The sequence below is a fragment of the Falco cherrug genome, chromosome 13, assembly GCF_023634085.1.
Source record: "Falco cherrug isolate bFalChe1 chromosome 13, bFalChe1.pri, whole genome shotgun sequence".
Lineage (NCBI taxonomy): Eukaryota > Metazoa > Chordata > Aves > Falconiformes > Falconidae > Falco > Falco cherrug.
Window position 1 is genome coordinate 17,933,582 of NC_073709.1, and position 15,423 is coordinate 17,949,004.

Consider the following 15,423-nt stretch of genomic DNA (forward strand, 5'->3'; position numbering starts at 1 on the left):
GGAGGCTGGCAGATGTGTTTATCTCCCTTCCCTAGGTACTCACATGGCACTGAACTCAGTTTTGGACCCCCAGTGCAAGAAAAAAGTTGACACACTGGAGCAAGTTCAGCAGACAACACCAAGACAGTTGGGAGCTAAAGCCCTGTTAAGAAAGGCTGAGGGAACTAGGCTTGTTTGGCCTGGAGAAGAAACGGCTTTGTGGGGGACAAACAACAGCCTGACAGCTCCTACAAGGAGGCTATCGAGAAGATGGAGCCAAACTCTTCACCACAGCGCATGGTGGGAAGACAAGAGACAATGGACATAAATTAAAGTGAAAGATGTTCAGGCTGGCTATAAGGAAAAGTGTTTTCACCATAAGGACAGTCAAGTACTGGCCAAAGAGGTTGCACAGCCACCATCCTTGAAGATTTTCAGTACCCAGCTGTCAAAAGCCCTAAGCAACCTGTTCTCACCTTGTAGCCGACCTGCTCCTCCTTTGAACAGGAGGTTAAACTAGAGAGCTCCTGAAATTCGATCCAACCGGAACAATTCTGTGATTTTATGGTTTTGAAAGGTATTTGGGAGCCTGAGCATTATCTACTTAAAGAGTAGACACAATACCATGTAAGTTGATTGGCCAGTCACTCTCCACGAATAGAAACTACTCAAACAAAAGTCACAGTGAATCATTTGCAACAAGATTTGTTTGCATAAAACAATGGGAAATTTTAGACTAACAAATAGTTGAGCAAAAGTCTTTCTGCCTGTTCTTCACAGCCTAAGAAGAAATGCAATTTCAGTGAATTTATTACCCAGTTACACACTGGTTTCCCTTAATACCCAGTCACCAGTTAGTAGACTGAAAGCCCTGTTCTCTCTCATCGAGGGCTGTCATCTACACATGAAAAAGAATGAGAATGCCAATCACCAAAGTAGCGAGAAATATTTCTTTGATTATTATTATGGCATCTTCCAACTGAAAACTCAGATTGCTTCACTGCTGTTAATTAATTAAGCCTAGAACACTTATGCCAGGAAGTTCAATATCAGCACCCCTTTGTACAGACCGGGGGAAAACAAGATATAACATTCACTCAGGGCCACTCAATGAATGAAGGGCAGAACCAGAAATAAAACCTGGGATTCCTGGCTCAGAGGCTCCTCTTATAATCTCTAGACAAAGCTTCTTTCCTGTAAAATTCCATCTAAGCTCTTCATAGAATAATTAGAGCCAATTTATTTCCTCACTCGTTAACAATGAAATCTGACAGGCTTTGTACTCGGGATGCTGAAGCTCAGTTAGGGAACCAAGGCTCTTCTCCATGAGGGGAGGCCTGGAATGTCAGTCTTTAGGTGGCTTAGCCGGGGCATGGTTCCAGCTGCCAGGTACTTGAACTCCTGCCCAAATCCCTGTGGCAAAGCTTTAGGGAAGAACCGGAACGTAAATGACCAAAATGATCTACCACAAATGTTAGGGAAGGATTTTGACAAACAGCAGCTGTTTTTGTAACGATAATGCTTTGCCTTCAGTGGCACTTAAGAAGTATGAAAGAACATTTACCTGCTGCAGTATTAGGCTGGTTTCTCTTTCCTTTGATTCCATTTGCCTATGAGCGGCACAGGCAGGTTTTCAAGTGAGTGAGCTGAAAAAGCTCTGAGACACAGGGAGGTTCATGGCAGTACTTCAGATATGCCCCTTAGTTCTGCCTTCTTCCATTCCATCAGATCCGGAGCACACAAAATGTGCTTAGCAAAGGGCTTACAGCTCACTAGCAGTAACTTGCGCTACCTTTGGGATGTCTAGGAAGGTCATGAGTCATGGACTTCTCTACCTTCCCTACACAGGGCAAATGGCTCACCATCTTCTCTGTCACCACTTCCAAGGTTTCCTCGGAGGCCAAGAAACTAAGACAGGAAGAGCTCCAGAAGTGCTGACCATCTAATATTTTGAAACTAATGACTCTGAAGCTTGCTCAGCACCTCTTAACCAGAGGCCATTGTGTTTGAAGCTGGAGCATCCCAAACTAGGGGATGCATTTAAATATGTGCCCTACTTGCTCAGCATCACATGAGGCAGGCTCTGGCAGAGGAAAGGCAGACTCAAGATTTCCACATTAAAAAGCCTGTGCTTTGCTGCTCTGATGTATTTTCCTTCCACAAAGCAATACAAGAAGGACTATTCCCACAGAGTTCCTGGGGAAATTTTGCATGCCCTCTGTCTTGCTCTCTTCAGCTTTTGGCTATATGAAAGCTTTCTGCAGAGCACAGTTGAGGACACTGATCATAAACTCCAGAGAGCAGGAGAGGTGAGGGACGGACCATCCTTCGCAAGAAACCCTTGGAAAGTGTGGAAGCTCATCTTTCCTGGTTCTTCAGTGCCAGATGCTACATCTCTACCAAGCCTCCAAGCTCAGGTCCAGTAGGTGGCATGTTTGAATTGACTTTGAACATCTGGAAATAGTTTGCTATTTGCAGTCCCCTCCCTCAAAGCTCCATTTGTGGCTACACATGGTTAACAAATCACTTCTTCTTTGGCCCCAGATGTCTGCTGTGGCCCTTCCCTTTCCCTCGCGGGCATTTTTAGCCACCAGGACAGAGTGTGCATTGCCTCCTGCAGTCAGGCAGACTGACCGAAAACAATGGCAGGAAAGCCCATTGTCTTAACATCTGGGGCCAAATCACCTAGGCTCTGCTTGCCCATCTCCCTTGGTCCAGCACTGTCTTGGTGACCTATGAAACAGAAGTTCATACACACGTTCTCCCACAGGAATGATAAGACTTCCAGCCAGGGCCTGGGGAGGTGGGGTGTGTGTGAGAAGGGGGAACAGAGAGAAGAAAAGCACAGAGAAGAGCACTTGTGTCTGTCAAAACAAAACTAAAAGGTCTGGGGAACAAAGGAGGTTGGCTTTGGCTTTGGCTTTGGCTTTGGCTCAAGATCAAAGCCTGGAGGTGGCTGCGGCTTTCTGAACTTCTAGATGAAAGCATCAGAAAGAGGCTCTTTTTGTTTTTATGATACTGATGGCACTGAGAGCTGCTTTCAAGGCCCCAAAACTGCAGAAAGAGAGTGGGACCGAAAGGTGTAAGCTTTCCCATCACCCTGATTTTCACTTTGGCGGGGGAGGTTGGTGCGATTTGAGTGTCATGTAGCAGGGAAGAAAGTTTAGGCTGTACTACCTCAATGGCTTCAGAGACATCAAGAGCAACCACAACCACAACTGCCTGTCTGGTTGAAGCAGGGTCAGGGGAGGCTGCAGGATAGGGAAGGGGCTATTTCTTCACCAAGCTGTGTGTTCAATGGAAACAAGCACTGGCAAGAAAGGAGAGTCCAGCTGAAGTCTAAAACATGACATTGAACAAGCGGCTTTCTTATGAAAATCTAAAGGGGAAGTTCCGCAGCCTGTTTCACTGCAGCAAATGACAGCAGAACACCGCGGCCAAGGAGAAGTGAGTCAGGTTAATTTGTAATTAAGAAGGGACTTGACACTCTGCTGAGCTAAAATTAGTGTAATTGTTGTATAGACACAGTTTTCTTGCAAACATCCACCTCTTTCAAATGTAGATGAGAATGACTGAGGACATTCTCAAGCAAGGATAGCCTTCTATGGTGTTGAATTTTTGCCCACCCTTCTGTTTTTCACAAATACCCCAGTATGTCAATCACTTTCCATGGAGCCGGGTAATCATCAGGAACAGTCAAAGTGGATTCACCAAGGGGAAATCATGCCTGACCAACCTGACAGCCTTCTGTGATGGAACAACTGGCTGGGTAGATGAGGGGAGAGTGGTGAATGTTGTCTCCTTTGACCTCAGCAAGACTTCTGACCCTGTCCCCATAACGTCCCCATCGGTAGGGTCAGGCAGTGTGGGTTAGGTGACTCCTGCACCTGGGGAGGGACAACCCCAGGCACCAGCACAGGCTGGGGCTGACCTGCTGGAAGGCAGCTCTGTGGACAAGGACCTGGGAGTGCCGGTGGGCAGCAAGTTGCCCATGGGCCAGCAGTGTGCCCGTGTGGCCAAGGTGGCCAACGGGACCCTGGGGTGCATTCGGAGGAACGTGGCCAGCAGGTCGAGGGAGGTGATCCTCCCTCTCCGTGCTGCCCTGGTGAGGCCACATCTGGAGTGCTGTGTCCAGTGCTGGGCTCCCCAGTTCAAGAGGGACAGGGAACTACTGGAGAGGGTCCAGCAGAGGGCTGTGAAGATGATGAGGGGACTGGAGCATCTCCCTGATGAGGGAAGGCAGAGACAGCTGGGTCTGTTTAGCCTGGAGGAGAGAAGACTGAGAGGGGATCTTATCAATGTCTATAAATATCTTAGGGGCGAGTGTCAAGAAGATGGGGCCAGGCTCTTTTCAGTGGTGCCCAGTGACGGGACAAGAGCCAATGGGCACAAACTGCAGCACAAGAAGTTCCTTCTGAATATGAGGAAGAACTTCTTTACCATGAGGGTGACAGAGCACTGGCACAGGCTGCCCAGAGAGGAGTCTCCATTTCTAGAGACATTCAAACCCCACCTGGACATGACTGTGCAACCTGCTCTAGGAGAACCTGCTTTAGAAGCAGGCTTGAGCTAGATGATCTCCAGATGTCCCTTCTAACATTGACCATTCTGTGATTCTGTAATTAAGACAAATCACTGGGATTGACAGGTAAGGAAGCACTAGATACAGTAACTAGCATCAGTTGAAGCAGCCCCTTAAGAAGCTTCTTGGAGTGATAAACGTGGCCTTCTTTCAGGAGTTCCACAGTTCAGGAGTATACTCCATGTATAATAACCTTTCCTTCTCAGAATTTCTTGCATACCAAAGGATTCTGGCAATCTGCAGGAAACAAGGAGAAGTGCTGAGCTAGCCCGAGAATGGCTGGGTTTATGTCCCTTTCCATCCTGAGACATGGGAACATTTTTACATGTTAGCATGTTGGTGTCTCATTGTGGCTCAGCTGGGATCGATAGCAGGTGGTATAGTGGCTTGTCCAGAAGAAGGACTAAACAACACATGAAAATGTCTTCCATGGCCTGTGGAGCTGTAGGATAAGAGACCTCTGCAGCTGCTCACGTTAAGAACTCAAAAATAATATAACCAACCGATAGGAAGGTTACTCTAAATTCATCAGGCAAATATTATTCAACCATGTGAAGAACGGCTCGACTAATGAAAAGGTTATTTGTGAATAATTCCAGAAGGATGATGACACATTGGAAAAAATACAGAAAAGAGAGACTGGGCTGATTAAAGGACTAGAAAGCATGCCTTACAGTGAAAGACTCCAGGAGCACAATCTGCCTGAACAAAGATCAGGTGAAGGGTTGACTTGATCACAGTGTCTCAACACCAATGTAAAAACAGAGGTTTGATAATGGAGAGCTGTTTAAACTGGCAGATAAATAAATAAAATAATTATAGAGAGCTGAAATCAGACAAATCTCGACTAGGAAAAAAACCATGACCTTTTAGAAGTGAGAGTAATTAACCAGTTTAGGTAAGGCTCTTGGTGGATGTCTCCATTCACTAGCAATATGTAAAACAAACAATAACAACAACAAAAAAATTAATTCCCTGAAAGTTACTCTGTATTTCCAAGAAAAAACAATTCAGTATGATCCTGCAGCACATAGTATGCAGGAGCTCAGACTAATGATGCCACTGGCTCCTTCTCACTTTGTAATCTCTGAACCAACAAGCAAGTTACTCAAAACTGATAGCAGAAGGTGTTGAATATACTGATACACCATTCTTGAATGTTATTCAGCAAGCTCTAATTATGATGTTTGTAATGACTGAGATCAATGGAAAGACTCCACCTTGAGTAAATCACTGTCTACAAGACACACCTTCATTTGTTCTTCAAGGAGCAAAATCCTCTTTGCAGATGCCTTTTGCCCTTTGCTGTGCTTATCTCACTTTGCCTTCCACCAGTGAAAGGAACTTAGCACTAACTCAGGAAGGATTTGTGAGGTTTAACTCACTAACCATTTCACAGTGCTTTAGGAGCCTCACTGGGGAGACTCAGTCTATTCCTGTGTGATCCCACTCACTTATTCCCTTAGACAAATGGGGGGAGGCACTTGCTTCCTCATATCTGGAAGCTACTGCAATAACAACTTTACAAATAGATTTTGGCAGAGAATTAAAAAAAATTAAAAGTGTCCCAACTTTAAAGGCTAGAACAAGGATTAGACAAGGCTGCTTGATCTGGTTATTCACAGGGAAATGAAAAGTTCCTTCAGTCATGACCGTGTATCATTTGTTAAATAAAGAGACACTGCCTGAAACACTCCCAGTTACATGTAACTAAAAAAAAAAACCCAAAACAAACTGCTCTTCTTGTGGCCAAATGTAAAGTCAGTCTTTGGGTCATGGGATAATGTCATAAAGGTTTGGTCTGATTCATTTTAAGAGAGGAGGTTTTCATATTAGTGATGAACAAGACAGTTCAGAAGCTCAGCTCAGCCTCCACCCCATCAGCAGATTTCACATCCACAATCATAACAAAAGCTGCTCGAAGGGAAACAGGCCCACTGCCCAGCTGCCATTCTTTGCCCGTCTACTTGAAACCAATCTTGCAGAAAGCTCTTAGCCCCCAGACTGAACGCTGGTTGGAGCTGAAATAAATATGAATGAACAATGGTTAGGACACTCCAGAACTGACAGCCAGCTGGTAATGCGGTAATGTGGCTGTACGAGAAGAGAAGCGAGGGACTGGTGAAGACAGAAGTCCATGTGTGTGGATTCCTTTGACAGTGGGCTTGCTTTGCTGAAGTATGATAGTTCCCTGTACTTCTATAAAGCTTTCTTTTCTAAGACCTCCAACTTTTTTATACGTGGGGAGATAAAACTGTCCTTATCTCAGAGCTGCCAAGAGATACAGAGAGAATTAACGGCTTGAGACCACACAGGAGCACTGCCTAATTTAAGGCACTTAACTAAAAGACCTAAACTGTAGTTCTTGTGCCAACCTACTGCTAATGGAAAGAGAGACAATTTCATCTGCTCTCTGGAGTGGCACATTACCCTAGTTGACTATAGCAGCTGATGAGACTTAAAAGTATCTTAAAAGTATTCTGCTTTGTTTTAGCTGAAATTTCCTTCACAAAACTCATTGAAATCAGTGGGAAACTTTCCTCTCAAGGATGTCAGTGAGCTTAAGAGCCATGTGGCTGAAGATCCGGGCCTTAGTTGTCACCACTTTCTTTTGGGAATTTTAGCCTAGATTTTCAAAACAGCTCAGGTGCTGCTACCAACCCATTGCCAGGACTGTTTTTTTCACTGATTGGGAATGGGTATCATTTCCTGCAGGACAGGCAGAGGCTGGGGAGATGCAGCCTTTCCCCAAGCCATGCCTATGGGTCAACTGCACATGTTTCCAAAGTGGCTGGAGTCCTGGACGCAAATGCAATGGAAAATGGTCTGTCTGTGTGTGCTGTTCCACGTCCCGGGATTTCTGGATAGCCAAAGTCATACTGGAAAATTCATAATTTTGCTCAAACTCCTCAGCCACTCCTTAATTTCTGTTGATCAGTCAGTCAGTTACAGGCTCCTGCTGGAACAGAGACAACCTCACAGGAAGCAATGGCAAAAGAGCAGGCAGCTACTCCATCCTCTCTGTGAACCTGAGATTGCAGCAGTTATGGAGGATTACACACCCCACCCATCCTGGACTGTGTCGCCAACTGCAAGTTGTTCCCTTTCTCAAGAAAAAAATCAAATCAATCGAACAGCCTTTGCTCTTTGTTGTACTTCACATCATTTGACCTTTCTGCTCACCAGTTCTAAGAAAGAGAAAATGAAGCCAGGATTGACAACTGGTAGATATGCTTAAAAAGGTTAAATGATAAATTGCATCTGGCTGAATGAACCCAGGAGGCTCTTGGGATTTTATTGAAAGGGGTATAACTGTATGTGATATAAACATATGCAGTGCGGAAACAAGAATGCCCTGTTTTTAAGCTTACTCTCACACTACCAAAGCCCTTGGGCACATAAAGGTGTCCATACAGCCTGGCACTCAGGAGAGAGCACTGACCAACCTGCTGTCACTCTCACTTCCACTCACAGCTGAGTGTGTTTGACCAATAAATCATACCACTCCTTGTAAGCTGCTGTGTCTGAGTATCTCCATGCAGGGCCAAAATCAGGACCTCCAAGGGCTTGCTAGCAGTAGGGCAGAACTCGGTCACAGCAGCATTTTGGGGTGTGTGCCCCAGAGGATCACCTAGGGTCTTACAGAGAGACCCACAGCTTGTGATGTCAGTGATACCCAACACCAGATTTAACTGGAAGAGGGAAGCAAACTGCAGAGGGACATGAGTGGGCAGTGATTTTTTTAATCTCTCGATGAAGGAGACCTTTCAGCGATTTGCTCTGAAAGTCTGCTCTTGTATCATTCCTGGGAGGGACCACACAGAGCCCAGTCCTGGGGAAAAGCCACCCAAAGCATATAGAGCAGCTGGAGATATGAGATACTATTGTGGCTGAAGAATGGGCTAGGATTGCTGTCAAGGTACCAGTTAGTCACTGGTCTCAGTGTGCTGCTCTCTGAAGACAATGCAGTGCTGGGTCCTGAGTTCACATAAAAAGAAGGAAAAAAACCCACCATAAAACCCCCACAGGGGATATTTTCCATAGGCAGAACTGGAAAAAAAAAAGGAAATGATCCTTTTTTGGATGAAAATCTGAAACCCATAGACATTTCTATATAAATTACTTGATTTTTTTATTATTTAATTGAATTGAAAAAAACAAATCAATGAAAAATCTTTACTCTTTTTCTCATCTTTCTCTTCCTTTCTTTCACTTTTCTCCTGTGCCACCACTGAAAAGGGGTAAGAGGAAAACTGAAGACAAAGCCTGGGTCCCCCAGGCTTCTGAAGAGAGTAAAATGTTCTTCATAGGAAAATTTTTGAACAAAGGACTATAAGCAACTCCACATCTTGACATTTGACATGTTGAGCTTCCCTCTCCATAATTTCTGTGTTCCTCAGGGAAATCCATTTGCCCCTGGGGCTAAGTGCTTTAATCATTAATCCAGGTATATAATCAGGGCTGAATACAACCACTATGTGAAGTGTGACTGCTGTCTGATCATATGATGGGGAATATTCACAAAAAGTGTAGAGAAAGTGTGACCTCTTCATGTTCCTCTGTAACTCCGCTCCTGATTAAATTCCCTAAAGGTGAGCTGGTCAGCATGAGACCTCTCATAGGACAGGTAAGCTGGTACAGAGGGTTCTTATTCTCCCTGCTTTCCAATTATTATTTCATGAAAAATACATCAGTTATAAAATGTCTGGAATTAATCTTGAGCTACATATGGAAGTGGATTGTGCCGGATGCTACCGTAACATGTACGTCACCATGCCTTTCTCAGTTGGTGACTAGTAGTTTGCAAAGTCTGGGTGAGCATGGAGTGATTTTACCAGACATGAGTGAGATGCTATGTAAAAGCAGTCGCATGGTGTTTGAGGTTTGTCTTTGTAACTGGCTCCAGCATTCAAACACACCTCCTCCCAAGCTGTTGTTTCCTACTCTGTACATAAATCTTCCATCCACTTAGCTTGAATTTTGGGTTTTGCTATGAAAGACCTTATAGATATGAGACATGATTGCCTAGAGAAGGCAGGCAGATAATCTCAGTTGTAGAGTTATATTTTTCAGTGTTAGCTTTCTGAGTTTGCCCTTTAAAGATATGACAGTTGTATATAAGTGGAAGTAATTTAGCCCTGGAGGGGTGAAATTCTTTTTTAAGCTCTTCATGTAATCTTAGTTTGTTATTGCAAAAAGATCTCTAACCAGGAGCAACTGGGTCCAATCTGATGCTGAATTATAAATAACTAGAAATCCTGGGGCAGTCCTCTGCAGTGCTGGAACAGTTGCCAGATGCAGTTGGCATCAGATGTACATCTAACTCAAAAGCATTTGCCTGTATTTCACCCACAGGTATCGCAGCCAGGAGGGCAGCCAGGGAGGTGTCCTGCTGACTGTCCTGCAAGTGGAGGCTCACCAATACCATCGTACTGGTGCGGAGGATCAGGTGGGGTGGCACCCTACAACACTAGCAGCTGTACAAATACGGAGTAGAAGACAGTCCCTGCCTAGAAGAGGTACAAGGCTGCAATTGGCAACGGAGAAGTGCAATGATTGCCTCTGGTTGTTCAGCGGCTCAGAAAACCCTTGGAATTGATTTGGCTCCACAGACACTTTAAAAACAAATCTAAACCCTTTCCAGTAAATCCTTCTCTTTTACTGCTAACATGAAATGCCTGACTGCCATTTTACATACAAGTATGAGGTCACTGCAGTCAGTACTGGATAATGTGCAGTCTTCAGTGGGAACATCATGATTTCAAAATGATGCAAGAATATTTCTGTACTGAGGAAGCAGTTAGATCTTCAGATACCCAGAACTAGGTCATCAGAAGCTAGTGCAAGGCAGGGCTGGGAATATCAACCCACCAGTCTTCTCCCACTCCGAGTATGGACTGGGTCGTGTGAGCAGGCAGAATATTTGGACAGGAATTTATCTAAGTCCAGGTGCTACGGACCAGATCTTCATCGTGTTTACATATATGGTCCTTAAGGCAATTATGCTCCTTGGACATTTACTGAGATTAGACTAGATAGCAAGGCACCCTTAAAGAACTCGACTAGTGTTACGGGATCAGTCACCTTTAGAGAGCAATACCTGGTCTTTTATTGATCTTCACAGTTGGGAAAAGCAGTTTTTCCTGTAATGGTGAGGTTAGAGCCCATGTTGTAAGACTTGAGGGGAGAAAAAGGAAGGTGAATGGCTTTTCTGGTTCCTGGGTAGGATAACTTTTGGCAAAATCACGTCATTCGGTCTGGCTTTGTTTTGTGGGTAGTTCCAAGAATACCTTGGTCTGTCTAATGATAGCTTGTTCTTTTTCAGACAAGGAATATTTCAAGCCAGCTAGCTTGAGCTATCTTTAAATTATTTGATCTAGTTGTTTGACACCACTGAAGAGTTTCACATGGGCTAAAAGGTGCTGGAGTGTACATATACCTTCATTCATCAACAAATCCCTTACAACAGGCCACCTGTGAATATTGTTATAGTCCTAACGGACTGCCTTCCCTCCACAGGAGGGAGACTGTTTCTTCGTATTCAGGGATGTGACAGGGCAGGGCCAGATGGACAGTGCTTATGAAACAGAAAGAGGAAAGACAAACCTTTCTTGCAGAGACTATGCAAAGGTCACAGCATACACATTGTGCGTCATCAGGACTTTTAGATTGCTTGTATGTTTTTAAGTAAAATGGGTCTAGGGGGACTACAGCAGATGAAAAATGTTTAGGGAACTAACCAGAAACAGTTATGCAAGAGCCTAAGACTTCAAACAGATTTCTACATATGTTCTTGCTGAACTTCATTTCTAGTACTTGTTCCTTTATGATGACTCTGATCTTTTTTAAGTATTCATCCCAGGTCTACCTCGAACCTGAGCTAAGCAGACAGAAATGAATGGAACACTGCTCTGCTTAACTCTGCTTTTCTGCTATCCCATCAGGTGTAAATGACTGACTGGCTTCAGAAGCACAAGTGCATAGAAAAAAGAGCGATGATGCATTCAGCGCTTGCAGCCATGAAGCCCTGGGGCCTTGTCAGCCCATGGTTCTTAGACCAAGCAGCCATCAAACCACATGACACTGGAAATTTATGTCCCTCTCCTACTTCCCAGCTCTCTGCCCTTCATAAAACCCACCAACATTCCTTCAAATTCCCCAGACATAGACAGACAGCCAGCCATCAGTTAGTGAGGTACAGCTCATATGTAGCTCACTAAAGAGCCTGCTGGAATAAGGGAGGGAACTGCTGTGGGTGTTTTGTTGCAGTCCCATCATTTCCCAAAACCTGAATGAAATAATCACTTGTTTATAATGATGCATGACATCAAGACAATACTACACAGCAGCACTTGAGAAACAGCTTTGAAGCCTATGACCTTCCTCCAGGTGAGAAAGTCTTTAGGGAGGCCATGGGATGCAGAAAGCCCTCTCCTCCTTCTGGTTCTCTAGAATATTTTGGGGTTTTTTTTTACCCTCCAGAATTAAAAAAAGGTCAGGACCACATCCACTTGCCACACTTCAACCTGCCTGTTTTCTTTTCCCTTAGAGCTGATCACTCCAGCTTAAAGATGAAGATACCCCTTGCCAAGAAGTGATGGGAGTGATACACCAATTCATTCCACAGTAGATTTTTGACATAAAATGAACCATGTGCAAGCACTCGAGCCATTCTCCTCCAATAAGCTATAGAAGGAAAAAAATTCCATTCCCTATCTGTGCCACATCATGTTCACATTACATAATTATCTCTCTCTTTGCCTTTACCTACCCTGCTTAAAAATAACTGGCCTTAAGGTTCACAGCTTTGGGTTCGGTACACTCTTTGCCACAATACCAAACCCTTTGTGCTACACAGCAACCAATCCCATCTTCCTTTGACGGTGCACTAGGTAAGCTGCCTGGATGACTTCCATGTTTCTAAGCAATAGAGAGTGTTTGCTGACCAATTAATGCTTGTACTTCCCTCTTTTACGGTGTAGTAAAAATGAAAGCAATCCAAAGTTTAAAGTGGAAAAAAAAAAAAAGCCAAAACAAATGAGAACTGATCCTGTTCTCTGGAGAGATCTGCTTTACAGATGTAATCTAATGCACCTTCTATCCTGTCCTCCCCCTAATGCACCTTCTATCCTGTCCTCCCCCTAGGCAGCTTCTTCCAAAGAAAGGAGTAATGTCTTCAGCATAAGCGTGGGTGACATGTCTAGGGGACTAAAAAGTCTCAGGACTGCGCCCTGCTGATGACTTAAGCTGCTATGTGTGAAAACCCCCATGCATGGAAGGCAAAAGACTTGTTTTGTTGCCCCAAAAAGGGAAGAAAATTTAGAGGCTTGCTAAAAACAACCTTCAATCAGCTGTACACAGCTAGACAATGCTGTCTTTAGTGTCCCAGATGGTCCCAGCTGTTGGCGTAAGCAGTGACAATGACATTCATTTCTTTGCACATATGTCCCATGCGAGTCCAGTATTTCAGCTGCCTGCTGATGGGAAGTGAAATTCACCCAGAGAAAAGCTGTCCTTGAGGTCCACAGGATCCCAAATCCTGTGGAAAAAGTCTCAGTGGGGAGGATTAGTCGTACGATCACTTCCGGCTACCATCTAATTTAATCTGTGTATCACTGATACTGAACGTCATTCTTTTTATCATGAGAACCCCTCGACAAACAGGACTAAAAATAAAAAGCAAGAGCTCGGAGCTGGCACAAACTGTGCTACATGGACTCCAATTTGTATAGCAGGAACTATAATCACTCTGAGACGTGCCCAAGCCCTCAGGCATCCCACGGGATTTCAGTCACTTGTTTACAAGGTGTTTTGATTTGCAGCTGTTTGACTACTGTGGCATTTCAAGAGGGGGCGGTTTGAAAGGATGTTGTTACTTTGGATGTCGGGATTGGGAAATGGGTATTGAAAAATCACACAAGAAAACAGGCAAGTGCTGTCTTTGTTCTTCCCCCCTTACATATGAATGACGTTAGTGCTGGGGAAAGGAGCTCCAGGAACAGATCCAGAGACCAGTGCTCTGGAGGGAATAAGCAGGGAACAGGTAAAGCCCCGAAAATGGAGCTGTGCCCTAACCTGCCACACCAGATGCCCCGTATCTGATCTGGGGGAACTAAACTCTGGAGGTAAGAAGGGAACTGTCCAAGCCCATCGCTTTTCTGCCTTTTCTAACAAGGCTGCCAGCAAATAAATTGATAGTGTGCCACGGTCACACCCAAGAACTGGGCTAAAGGCCGTTACCAGCTCACTTCAAACAGGCCAGCAGCTGAAATGGATTTGGTCACTGGCTCAAAGTGATTTAGCAATTTAGATGGCTCTTTCCATCATTCCTGTTCTCCTGACCTGGACAGTTCCTCTTTCAGAGCTGCATTAAGCTAATGCCCACTTTCTTCTGGGCCCTCTTGGGAGAATGGATTCAGATATGCAGAAAGAATGTAAAAATCCGTCTGTTATTCGGGATGAGTGATTTGCACAATAGTGCCCGTGAGTGTTTGCTTAACACTGTGGACAGCAAGAACCCTGCTGAGTTGTAACAGCTGAGAAAGAGAAAGCAAGAATAGAGGTGAAAATAGCCTGGCTGTTTTAAAACTATGTCCACCGAGCTGTGTGCATTTTTTGGCTTGGTTAGCTGTTTGCCTGTTTTTTGTGGGAAACCAGGAAGGACACGTGGAGCTTTTCCCAGGCTTTAGAGTGTTATTCTCTTGTTTCCAGCACTGGGTTTTTGTATGCATTAATTGACAGTAACTCATGTAGAAAATACAGTGCCAAGAGGATATTTACCTTGCAAACATTTCATCTGCTGCCCCTCTCTCCTTTCCTGTGACTTTTTCAAGTGATGACTGACATGAAGTGCCATGCGCACTTGAAGAATCATCACCCCTGCCAACCTTGGACACAAGCCCCTTGCCTGCCCTGTGTGTGCCAGCAACCTTACCACACTTCCTTGGCAAGGAGCAGCCATCTCCTCACTTCCTGGAGGTAAAAGAGGTCCCAGCCTAGAATGTAAGGCTTAAAAATGGAAAGAATCAGCTAGGTTATAACATGACAAATTGTTGTTTTTCTAGCTGAATTAAAACCCACCCTGTGTTTGATTCTGAGTGACACTGATAGGTTTGGCATCCGCAGCTTCTCCACTGGAGACATAAGTGACTTCTCTTTAAACAAGCATCAGAATTATCTCGGCTGGCATTACAGTTCATCGCACGCCTTGCTTTCTCTAGGCAAAGTTGAAGGAAAAATCTGCATTTGCATTGCACATGCCATTGAAGATTTCAAAGTATGCAACTTATCCTAGCCCACACAGCAAATCTGTATCGGAGTCGGGGTCAGAAATCCTGACTCTCTCTCCTTTCCTCCAGCCAGGATGCCTCTTCCCCAAGCTTAACTATGACTCTTGTCATCAGGGACGTGTTATAGTGTCACCGCCTTGCCATATATACCAGTTTTAGATTCCCTGTTTTTCACCCATAGCTATGGAAAACTGCAGAAGAGGCTGCTAGAAAGGAAGCTGAAGATTGCTGAAGTCTATTCTAATTCACGGTGTCTATATTTATGCAGCCCTTGTCACAGCAGAGCAGAGAAAATGTCACTGGAACAGTTTTCTTTTTGCCAGCAGGCAAGAGGTTTAAAAAGAGGCAGTATAACCTCTATTTGATGATGTGTTTGTACAAATGTTTAACTTGCTATTTCATTTAAAAATCATCTTTAATGTTGATTTATATTCCTGGCAGTGAAGTCAGGAGGTTGGCAATCCCTTTCCATTTCAGTCTGTGCTCTGACTGAGGCAATAAGGAGATCAAAGAAGTCTTACAGCATTACATTTTATCATCCTGAATGCCTTCAAGTTCTCACTCCGGTATTCA